At 32.6% G+C, this 12,869-nt stretch overlaps 1 pseudogene; it reads right to left on the bottom strand.

Annotated features, from left to right (window-relative positions):
• Window positions 1-802: 802 nt before the first annotated feature.
• LOC120622218 (uncharacterized) lies at window positions 803-921 on the bottom strand (annotated as a pseudogene).
• Between the last annotated feature and the right edge of the window lie 11,948 nt (window positions 922-12,869).

A 12,869-nucleotide genomic window follows, 5' to 3' on the forward strand; every position in this document is an offset into this window, starting at 1 on the left:
CAGAGATAGCTCCAAATAGAAATTCTAGCTAAAAGCCTGCTAAGCAGTTCATAAGAAAGATGATTAAGGGAACCAGGAGAGCAATATAATTGAACCAAAAATAAAATTGAAGAGACAGTAAAATTTAACCCAGAAAAATTTGGAGTCCAGTTGAATTCTATCTGTGAATGATAAGGAAAACTAAAACTATTTCTTCTAGGTTTAGTATGGTAGACTGGAAGTATTTTGATGCTTATAGAGACAATAGAATGAAAGATTAAAGAAGGAGTAGAAGAAACACAGTTTGAAGCATTACAATTTGCTTACACAGATGGATATATTATGGAAACTATGCTAAATTAATTAAAATCAAAAGATTGGAGGTCAGAATAAAACTGTGGACTCAAAAGCCAGGCATATGGAAAATAAACCTGTGGTCACAAGGTTGAAAAAATATTCTGTAGAGCAGTTTTCAAAGGTGCTGAAAACAGAATTCTACAAAATTACTATATGTAAGGAAGGATCAGGTATGCAAAAAATTGATTTAGAAAAACATATTTATATGAAGAAATGCACAAGTACTCAGAAGCAAAAAAAAATAAGAATTTTAAACAAAACAATCATTTTCTAAAAGACAAATAGTATGAAGACATAACAACTTGAATTTCCTAAATAAGAAGCTATACTAGATTTGTTAGGAGTAGTGAAGTAGTCTTTTTTTTTTTTTTTTTTTTTTTAGGTGAGGCAACCCTTGGTTGAGCTCACAGATTGCCAGGATCTTGTCAGTTTATAATCCCTTATTTTTTTATTTTTTTATTTTTTACGCCTACAGCACCTGGTCTTCCTAGATGGTCTCCCATCCAAGTACTAACCAGGCCTGACCCTGTTTATCTTCTGAGATCAGATGGGATCAGGCTTGTTCAAGGTAGCATGGCTGTACTCTAAAGTAGTCTTAAAGTGAATTCCTTAGCATAGGAGATGTCAATGTATGTGTAGCGTACATAGTTCAATGTACGCTACACATACATTGAACTACTATATTCAGAGTGCTTTGAGAAAGGTTAAAATTGATAAACCGCTTTGGTATTTTCAGATATGCTTCAGCATATACAAGGCTTTGAGAAGTTGTGAAGTATAGAAACCATACGAAATTTGCCTTTAAATAAATGTCTCAATATTTAAACAACAAAGTCAGAAAAAAATGGAAAACTAAGATTTGAGAAAGACATTTTTACTAGAAAGAAAAAGTATATAAGTGGACTTCACAAGGAGTATTTTTCTTAAAGCCTAGTAAAATGGGAATGTTTGGTAAATGAGAACTTATCAAGGATTCTACAGCAGATTTTCAGGTTCCATTGAGAAATGTGGTAGGATGATTTTCTACATACATCTAACTTACTCAATGTTTACTTTTAAGTTTAAAATAAATGCTATTTTTTATTATCACAAGTTATTTAATATAAAGAATTGAAATACAGAAGTTAATATGAAGGAAATTAGGTGAAAGAACATTACTTTTATTTTGTTCAGGAGACTGGCATATATTATTTTCATTATACAGAATAATGGAGATTCAAGTTTCTAGTGAACAAAAGAATACCTAAGAAGAGTGATATTTATTATGGACCCAAATGACTTATATATTTGTAATATCTTAAAATTATAACAGATCTTAGCCAAAGACAAGTAGTGCTGACTCTTTTTTTAAAGAAAAATAGCCGAAACATTAAAATGCCCTATTATACTTTTATTTTATTATTTGCATATCATATTTGATGACATCGCCACATTTCCAGTTGTTCAGGTCAAAAACATAGGCATATTAGCCTTGGCTTCTCCATTTCTCCCACATCCCACATCCAAACTATTAGAAAGCCATGTTGGCCCCTCCCATCCTCACCATCCCACTGCTCAGGACTCCATGGGCCTCCCTAGCATCCCTGGTGTGGGCGCCATCAGCCTCCTAACTGGTATCCCTATGTTTCCCTTCCAGCCCTACCATCTATTTCCAAGGTAGTAATCAGGATGATATTTTAAAATGTAAGCCTTGGGCTCAAAACCTTCCAATAACGCCCCATTATACTATGAATAAAAGAAAGTGTCCTTATAATGTTTTTACAATGTTCCACAAACCCTATTCTCAACTGGGGGTCATTTTACTCCCAGGGAATAATTTGATAATATCCTGAGACAAGTTTAACAATCACTCCATTGGGAAGGAGTGATACCTTCTACTGATACCACCTAGTGGATCAGAAAAATGCTAAGTATCTTACAAAGCACAGGACAGCCTCCCCACAATGAAGAGCTATCCAGTCCAATAGTGTGGTGATAGAGAAACTCTATCCAAATGATATGAACCCCATTGTATTTCAGATTTCATCTCCCACTAGTTCCCCACTCCGTTGCTCACTCACTCCATTCAGTCACTCTGGTTTCTCTCTTCCTCAAACACATCAAGAACATTTTTTTTCCATCTCATTATTAATTTTATTTTTTCCAGATTTACTGAGATATAATTGATCTATAATATTGTATAAGTTTAAGGTGTAAACATGATTTGATGATACATTTATAAATTGCAAAATGATTACCATCATAGCATTAACTAACACCTCTATCCTGTCACATAATTACCATTTCTTTTTTGTGGTAAGAACATTTAAGACTGAATTCAGGCCTTTATACCAGTTTTTGTCTCTGCGTGGAACCCTTGTCATTCAGACATCCATGTACCTAATTACTTCATCAACATATTGTGTATGTAACATATAGTCATTTTGTTCATTCTTAAATTGTTGTCTTTTGCCAAAATGTGAGCTCTCTGAAGAGTCATTTAAGTTTGTTTTGCATGTTCATTTGTCCCAAATATCTGGCACAAACTATGTAGCCAATATATATTTATCAACTTAAGTAATTTACTTTTCACTCCATTTATTATATTTCCAAGAAAATTTAGACTAATTTTTTTTAATAGTTTATATGAAAAAATGGTAATTTTTATTTTCAATCTGGGTTGGCATGATGTGTGGCTAAATAAACATATTCTTGTTTGTTTGCTTTTACTTCTTTTTGCAGAGAAATGAAAAGATATTATAGCCTTGTATTTTCTATTGTTTATGTGTGGAAAAGAAATGTAGAAGGTTAAAAAGTGAATCATTAATTTCTTAAGGGCAAACAAAAAAGATTAGATCCCAGACTCCTTCTTAACCATTATTTAGTTCTTTTATTCCTTAAAGAGTCCGGTGGCCTAAAACAATTGCCTGAGATTTTTCCATTTACATATTTATATCTCAGTAAAACATCTCGATGTAGGTCATTACTCCTACAGCAGGAAACACCACATCGGGGTATTGGAGACTGATTAGTTGCTAGGCTGTGCTTGTTAACATGCAGACTAAAGTGAAGATTACATTTGCATATTTCTTTTCTTGTCCAGGATGACACACATTTCTCTTTGCCTGCCTAATACTATTATCATGTTTGAACATTCTTGTCCTGGGAATTAATTTTTCACAGGTTTTTCTGTTTGCTCCACTTCTTCAATCTATTTTTGATTCTTTTAAAATTTAGGTTTATATAATTCTGTCATTAGCTAGTAAATTGTTCAAAACAGCATTTTCTTTGATGGTTTTTTTTTTTTTTTTTGGGCAGGTGGTAGGGGAGGGTTGACTCCTCAGAGAGGCTATGGTTAGGGTTTGACCATGGGATTCTGCGTTCTTTTTAATATTTATGATTTACATTATCCTCTCTGCTTCATTTCATGTAGCATATTTATTACCCTAAACATTTACAACTGGTGTATTTTTCCCCAAACACTCCCTACTCTTATTTATATTCTAAGCAAATATAACTATACAACTGTCATCAAATATAATGTATTAATCACAACAATTAGATGTATAAAGATTTAATACATGAATATATAGGAAACTCACTGGGATTTATATATACATATAAATTTAAATTAAAAATATACCCTTGAAGATTTATACTTTAATGACAGACTTTTAAAGGAAGAAAAAATGAAAAAGAAAAGAAGTGAGAAAAGCTTAACAAATATGCAATGTGTTTTAAAAGGAAAAAGCTAATAAATGAAGGTTTAAAAGATGATTTAATGGGATTCAAGTTCACATGGCAGAGTAAGATCACTCATTAATACATTCTCTCTTTTCTCAACACATAACAATAATAAAGAATATATAACAGTAGAAACAAAAAGTCATAAATTATCTGAAAAACAAGGTAATTATCTCTTTTGACCAGAAAATTAAAAAGAAACTCAAATAATACTTAGAACAAGGTCACCAGACTATTGTCACTTTGATTTTGAGACTGGCAATAACGGTTTGTTTTGTTTCTTACGAGTTAAATACAGGGCACTAAAAATGTTCCACCTTAACAGACTAGTCTCAAGGACAAAAGAGAATGGGGAAAAAAAAAAAACAAAACCTCTGTCTACAGATATGTAGATTAGATTGAGAGATCCCAGCAAAAGTTAAGGATTTTAAAAGGAGAGATAAGAAACAATGATGGAGTTGGAGAAATCATTACTTAGATTTCACAAGGACTCCTCAATTCAAAAAGCGCAGGCCAAATACCAAGAACCGTAAACAAAAATACATCCATGCCAAACATATCATAATAACTATGAAACAGTAGGATAAAGAGAAAATCTTAGAGACTACCATAAGAGAAAAAGTAGATTACCTTTAAAGAAAACTTTTTGAGAGCAGTCTTCTTTACATCAGCAGCACATGCCAGGAATAAGAAAAATGCCTACTTTAACTTCCTCAGCTCCCATGGCTTCTTTCGCTTCTAACTTCTTTAGCATTTAGCACATAAGATTTATTTGTTTACTTAGTGAAGACTATGTGCAGTAGTCCTGAATAAAATCTGTTTTTACCTCTTTGCTGTCCAGCTCTGGTTTTTCTTTGATATTTGTAACAAACAAACAAACAAACAAATGAAACAAAAAAAAAAAAAAAATCCTGTACCCTTTCAGTTTGGAGATTCTGCAACTATTAAAAAACGATGGCTTCTTCAACACACACTCTCTTTCTCTCTTTCTTGCATCTCTTACAGCAAGAGAAGCTATGTCATGAGAAGCCTTATGGACAGGCTCGTAGAGAGGCAAGGAATTGAAAACTTTCACCAATAGCCAAATGAGTGAGTGAGCTTGAAAGAGAAATCTCCAGACCAGGCAAATTCAGAGCAACAGCCTACACTGAACCTACTGAAACTTTGTGAGAGACCCTGAGCCAGAACCACGTAGGTGAGCCACTTCTACATTCCTGACCTTTAAAAACTATGTGATATAGTAAAGAGCTGGTTGGAGTAATTTATTACACAGCAATAGATAACTAATACAGTCATGTTTTTACAAGAGAACTGGCTGAAGTGAAGAGTGCAGGTAGAAACAACAGAATAACATTTCCTTGTAGGAATTTACCAGGCCCATATGGAAAATCATATCTAAGATCAGATTGATTATCTTGAAGAGATATTTGTACTCCCATATTCATAACACCATTATTCAAAATAGCCAAGGTATAGAAACACTTAAGTGTCCACTGACTGATGAATGTATGAAGACAATATAAAACGGAATATTATTTAACCTTTAAAAAGAAAGAATTCCTGTCATTTGCAGCAAGATGGTTGGACTGTCAAGGTGTTATTCTAAGTTAAAGACAAAGACAGATACTGCATGGTATCACTTACATGTAGAAGCTACCAAAAAAAAAAAAAAAAGTCTGACTCATAGATACAGGGAATAGAAAACTAATTGCCAGAGGCTGAAGGGCGGAGGAAATAGGAAAAGTTTGATAAAATGGTATGAACTTTCAATTATAAGGTGAATAAGTTCTGATGATCTGATGTATAACAAGAGACTATGCTTAATAACACTATTATATAATTGAAATTTGCTAAGAGAGTAGAACTTAAATGTTCGCACATACACAAAGTAAATATGTGAAGTGGTGTGTTAATTAAAGAAAAAGATATGCTCACTTTCTGACCTCCAAGAAAATAAAATTTTAACTGAGCTAAACTTAGAAATATTGTGTTTTAGACAAGAGGTAGGATCATTATAAAAGTGTTAATACAAGGTGATAAACAAACTGACTAGCAATCACAATTTATGAGAAAATACTGTGTTAAAAAAGGCAGTTCATCTTTCATTAAACAGGGATGGTATATGATTTTAGGCAACTCATTAAGCATTATAAAAATCTTTTCATAATGCAATTTGGCAATTTTCATGTAATTCTGATGGCTCAGTTCATAGGTGAGGTGTTTGTGTTATAGTTGGTTCAGTTAAACTTACTTAGAACTTGGAATTCAGATATGATTTTTTTTTGTAGCTGCTCAATTACTAAGCAAATATATGTATTAATTATCTCTGGTTTACACTGCATTCAGATAATAAATTTTATAAAATTCTAATTTGTTTCTTGGCTATTATATCAATCAGTGTCAATATGTATGTAGAAATCACTCTAGAGGTTTATTCACATAGAGAGGAATTTAGTGCAAGAAATTAGTTACAAGGTTATCAGATGGGACAAAATAGCAAAAGGGAGGTGGGATTTATCAGCAGTTAGGAGGCTGCCCCAGCCCTGAGGGAAGAAGGAGGCAATTCCTGCTGCTACAGCATCCTTGTGCCTGAAACCAGTCTTGGCTGCTGTCAAGAGTTGCTGAAAGGAGCCTGTGCCCTGAGACCTTTTCCTCAGCATCCAGTCCTTGGTCCACACTCATGCCCCTCTAGAACTCTCTGGATACTAAGAAATAGGAGAATGCTCAAAGATCAACAGACACACACAGGTACAACAATAGAAAATCATTTGCAAAATTGAAATCAAGGTACTTTATAGGTCATGAATAAAACATACATATGTGCATATGTCTTCAAACTGAAACGTTTTTTCACCATTCACATGTAAGTGTGTCGAATCATACTGCAGTTTGGCATTCACTGATTTCTAGGCTTTATCACACCAATAGCCTCCTACACTTCTGGCTCTTCCCTCTCAATGCCAACAGATTTCCTTGCCTACTAGGATAAAAACAAACCAGAAAAAAACAAAACAAAACCAAACCTGTCATTCAGAAAATAACGCAGTCAACTTCTTAGGTAATTCCTATGAAAAACACGTCTCTCTCCTTGTCTAAGATGAACATGTCACTCCTGTATCTCACATTCTCACCCTCAAGGATGTCACTGCATCAGTTATCTACTGCCCACATAATTTCATTAGCCTTTCCCTCCTCTTTTGGTTCTCATCCACATATAAACGCTTTAATTTTTCTTGCATCTTAAAAATTAATTTTTGAAACAATATACCATTTAGTTTCTCTATTTACATTCAAATGCATTGATTGGACATTTTTCCCAAGCTCACATTCTCCACTTTCTGATTTTTTCTTTCCCTCAGTTGGTCTGATTTAATATGTACACTACTACCACATGGAAATCACTTTAGAAAAGAGTTGGCCAGAGATCTCACTTTGTTAATGTTTTGCTGATCACAAAGAGTGTATTATTACAGCTTTTGATACTCTGGTTTGATATCTTGTTTTTTTTAAATTTCTTCTGTAGGCTCAAACAAAACACTCTACTGTCATTTTTGTGTTTGTAGATTCTTCTCATGGTTTAGTGTGTGTTCTGCCCATGCCGTATTTTATGCTGAATGCTCTTCAGAGAAATTTCATCCCATCTTGTGACTACAACTATTCTATGTAAGAGATGCCTAAAGCTATATTTCTGGATGGTGAATTTCAAATTCATGTATCAAATTATTTCCAGCATATAACCCACCTGCATGTCATAGCGATATTGCTCAACGCGATACGATAAAAATGGAGCTTGTTATTAAATCTCAGCAAATCTTCCCATCCTGATGTATATCATTTCTAAATGAACAGCACCACCATTCTCTTAGCTGCAAACACCAGAAACTTCATTGACAGCTCCATAATTTATATCACCCACAACAACTGATGACTAGATCTTATTTTTTCTATATCCTTAATATTTAGCAGAACCATATATTTCTTTTCTTTTCCACTGCCAGTAGCTTACTTTGTCCTGTGGATTACTTTGGCCCATTAGGTCTCTCTGTATTCAAGCTTATCTTTCTCTAATACAGTTTTTGATATTGTAACCTGAATGATATTTGTAGAACATAAATATTACTGATCTCTACCATAATTGACTTTCTCTATCAACTACAGGAATAATATCCAGTTCAAATTAATTACACCTTAATCCTGTCATAAAAGGGATTCTAGCTTCTCATTTTCTTCCTTGTTATTTTCATTTGCTTGTTCTACATGTTGGAACTCTATTCACTCAAATGATTAATGCTCTGGTCTTCACACGTGTTGCCTTCTGATTTTCTCAACTTCATGCCTGCTAATTATACCTACACTCACATTTCCTGCCAGAGCCTCAGGTCAGGAATTCCTTTCTCTTTGAAAATATACTGATCTCCCCTGCACCTCAGGCTTTGTAAGTCTCTTTTCCTTAACAATTTTTTCATCATGATGGTAATGTTTATTAACTTTTATTACAAATTTCTGGATCCTAATGGGCTCTAAGTACCTTGAAAAGAGAGATTGCATATTGTTAACATTTGAATCAACTTTATGACCTAAGAGGAAGATGATATAATAGATGAACAAGTGACAGATATATATTGAATAAATTTAACATACGTATTGAAAGCCTATAAAGTGCCAAGCCTTGTTTAGGAACTGGGATCCCAGCAATGATTTATTCAGACTCATTGTAACTTTTCTTATAAATCTTCTACATGAGACTTTGTACTCTTTGAGAGTAAGACCAGGCTTATCAATGCTATATCTATTACCACTTCATAGGTAGCTACTGAAAGAATGAACAAGTGAGATCATTTTTGCATACATTCAATTTATAGAGAGTGCTGCTTTAAGATGTCCTCTTTTGGATTACCTTCATATTTTCTTTTGATTTTAGGAGGAGAGATCTGCTACTAATCCTATAGAATTTTTCAGATATGTAAAATAGTCTTGTGTCCATATATCACAGGTAGTCTCAATTCTATTTGGTCTTCTAAGATTGATAGCCTTTTAATTCACAAAAAGAGCTTTATAATTATCTATGAGTAAAAGGATGTATGTTAAAGATGATCCTTAACTATGAAAGCTAAGAATTTGAAAAACTTAGGCTATAAGTTTTCTAGAATTCTACAATAAATCATTTATATTAACTGGCTTATATTGACAAGACAGTTTCCTATAGCATCAACAGGATAGTGATACATGCTTTAAAGATAGTAAATGGAAAATAATTTATTAACCCTATTTCTCAGATTTTTTCAGACATTTTAGAATTCTATAGATTTCAGATTGATGGGGTTCAGGCAATTTTAAAAATAGCTTAAGAAATAGAAAATATAAGAAGGATACCAAGTTAGCAAAAAGAATAAATACATAAGATAAATTGCCTTTCTTTACTGCAAGCAGTTTAAATGCATCAATGCAAGCAAGGTACTTGGTGAATGCATAATGTTAAGCTATAAAATCTGAATTTCTAACTTTCACTAATTTTGAAGAATTTTAAATAAGTTTGACTTCTAAACTTAAAAAAAGTTTTTGTTCGATAATTTGCTTTAACTTCACTTTGCTCGAAATTTCTCTGATGCCCAATAGATAGAAGAGTGAGGCATAATTATTCATGTACTAAATAAAATGTGTTTAATTATAAATTTTAGTTACTGACCTCAAAACAATTATAGTACTCAGTTGAACGTAATTTTCATTCTAATTACCTGAATAAATTACTGTGTTCACTCTACACTGCTTTTTTTTGTTTGTTTCACTTTGCCTATTGTTTGCTCTCAAACCTGACTATCAACATTCTGAAGATACTTTTCATTGGAGGCATTTCATTTTCTCTGATGGAAATGAATAGTTTGAAGTGATTTTATTCTGTTTTCTGACAAGTGATACAATAGAAAATGACCACCACATTCTGGAGATCATTGTTCCTTTTTACTTTTTTAAAAAACATCCAGAAAGCGTAAAAAAAAAAAAAAAAAAAGTCAGAACAAATTAAAAAAAAAAAAATCCAGCCCTCCCCCAACCACTCATTTTCTTTTATGAAATTCTGTTGGCCTTCATCGTTGGAATTTGGGCACATACATGCATTCTATTCAATTAAAATATTTTAGCATGTAATGGATACTTGACAAATAATTTAGTAGTATTTTTTCTAATAATGTTTCTTTATAAGATTATTGTTTTGGAATGTTATTGTGAGCCACACAAAGAGCCCTAACTCATCTATAATATATATAGATGATTTTAGAGAAATATGGATTTTATTCTTAATGGTCTACTAATTATTACCTAACTGGCAGAAAGAAAAAATAAAAACAGGTTTCAGTCTTTGAACAAACATGTCCTACAAAGCCTATTTCTCATGATTCTGTAAAAGAAGTTAAATTCCTGGTAACTATTTTGAAATTTTATAGTTAATGTGCAATATAGAGTGAAGTCAAAATTATTTTACTGCTCAGAATAACTTCGCCATATATTTTATATCTACAATATTTTTTTTAACCTGGGGTATTACTAAATATTTTCACTCCGAGTGAGATGAAGAACATTTATAAATATTTACCCTACCTTTTTTTTTTTTTAAGCGACTTGTAGAAGAAAATAAGGCACATGTCAGAGACTCAAGGGTACTGAATAAATCAATCACAGTCGGCTTCCAATGGATACAATGGAGCATCACAAAGGTTAGAGTCTTAATCGTGGAATAAAACACATATCACAAATAGCTGATGGCATCCTGAGACTCAGCCCGTTCCTCACGTGTAAACATTAAAGTCATGACGTAAGAGGAGCCAGGGTCACTGATCTGTGTGTGCCAAGTAACAAACATAGGGTGGAAAAATTCTGGACAGAGGGAGGATTCAACCCTGAAGGAATAGAGAAGCATAGGAGAAAAGAAAGGTGAGTAGCTGGTATTACTGTCCTGTCAATAAATTGAACTCTTTAAGTTTCTGGTGTTAAAAAAATGCTTAATATATATGGAGCATGTGGGTAAGGTAAGAAAATCTAATTGGGGCTATTTTTAACTTTTATCTTAAACTCCAGCTGTATCAGTCTTAAAAATTGTAATTCAATCCCCTAGAATGTAAATTTAAAAAATCAGTTATGTTGTATAAATCAAAACCTATTTCAGACTCACTGATTAAAAAAAAAAGGCAAAAATTAAAATCCAAACCTAAACACACGAATAAACAAAAACCATAAGTTAGAACAATTCATGTATAAAGATGTTCACCACAGGATTATTATTTTTTTTAAAAAAAGGAAATCTTAGAAAGAATTAAAATGACCATTAGAAATCAGTAAATAGATAACATATGATACAGCCATAACATGAAAATAGTGCAGATTAGTAAAATATTATGATTTAATGACAATTTGAATGCTATTAGAATACAGCGTTAAGAAAAAATTGGAAACTAGAACTGTATTAAAGTACAGCATTTTTTACACTTTTGAAATAAACTTTTAAATTTAAAAATAAATATATGTTTATATTTATAAACAATTGTAAAGGAGGTACAGAGAGTTCTCTTGTCTCTGTACCCAGTTTCCCCAATTATTAACATCCTACATTAGTATGGTGTATTTTTCATAGTTGATGAAACAATATTAAAGCCTTATTATTAGATAAAGTCCATATTTCACTCAGATTTCCTTACTTTGTACCTTTTTTTAATTTCTGAGTTATCACATTACATTTAGTTCTCATGCTGTTTAGGCTTCACTAAGCTGTGACCATTTCTTAGACTTTGCTTTTTATGACCTTTACAGTTTTGAGGTGTCAAATTGTAGTCACAGTGTGACTAAAATGAGATTCATCTGATGCTTATGTTATGACCAACAGTGGTTATTGGTTTTTGAGAGGTAGACCACAGAGGTAAAGCACCAATTTTCATCTCGTTCTATCAAGGATTCAAACTATTATGACAGTGCTGTTGATGTTGACCTTGATCACTTGGTTGAGATTTTATTGTCAGGTTTTTCCACTGTAAAGATACTCTTCCCCTCCCCATCTGTCCACACTGTACACTTTGGAAGGAGATATTCAACACAGCCCACACTTTAGCAGTGGGGAGTTATGATCTTTTTCCTTAAGGGCAGGTTATTTAAATTACTTGGAATTTTTATGGATGTGAGATTTGTCTATAAACTCCCATTTATTTATTTATTTAATCATTTTTTTGTATCATGCCATCATTTTTGAAATATCACCTGGTTATAGGATAATAAATAATTTTTCTCATTTAAAAATTTCCAAGTTTTTATAATGAGCCTGTAAAATTTTATATTTCCAAAGTTTTAATTTTTTCTGTTATGTCTTATGCATAAATATTAAGGAGCAGAGAGGCAAGGACACTTATTATAACATTTTTCTCTGCCCTGCTTCAGGTATCCTTGCTTTAATCTCCAATTGACACCTGCCTCCTCTTACACTCTTCTTTCTCCTGGGGCCATGGTGAATTCACCCTTAAAATGTTTTGCTCACTTGAAACCCAGAGATTAGCAACAAGTATATATAGTCAGTAATAGATGAGCTTCTATACCTCTTACTTCTGTCAATGCTAACCTCATCTTTGCTGTAGTGAATAAAAATTTATTAAAAAAATGTATTTCTTGCTTATAGGTTATGTTATTATTCTTATTTGGAATTCTGTGTGCTTACTATTGCTTTTCAAAAAATTAACATATGCATGTTATTTTTAAAGAGAGAAATGCCCCGAACTAAACATCCTCTTAATTCTCCATGAAAATACTTGCATATTACCACACAGCATTTTGTG

Source organism: Pteropus medius, unplaced genomic scaffold, assembly GCF_902729225.1.
Source record: "Pteropus medius unplaced genomic scaffold, Ma_sr-lr_union100, whole genome shotgun sequence".
NCBI classification, from domain to species: domain Eukaryota; kingdom Metazoa; phylum Chordata; class Mammalia; order Chiroptera; family Pteropodidae; genus Pteropus; species Pteropus medius.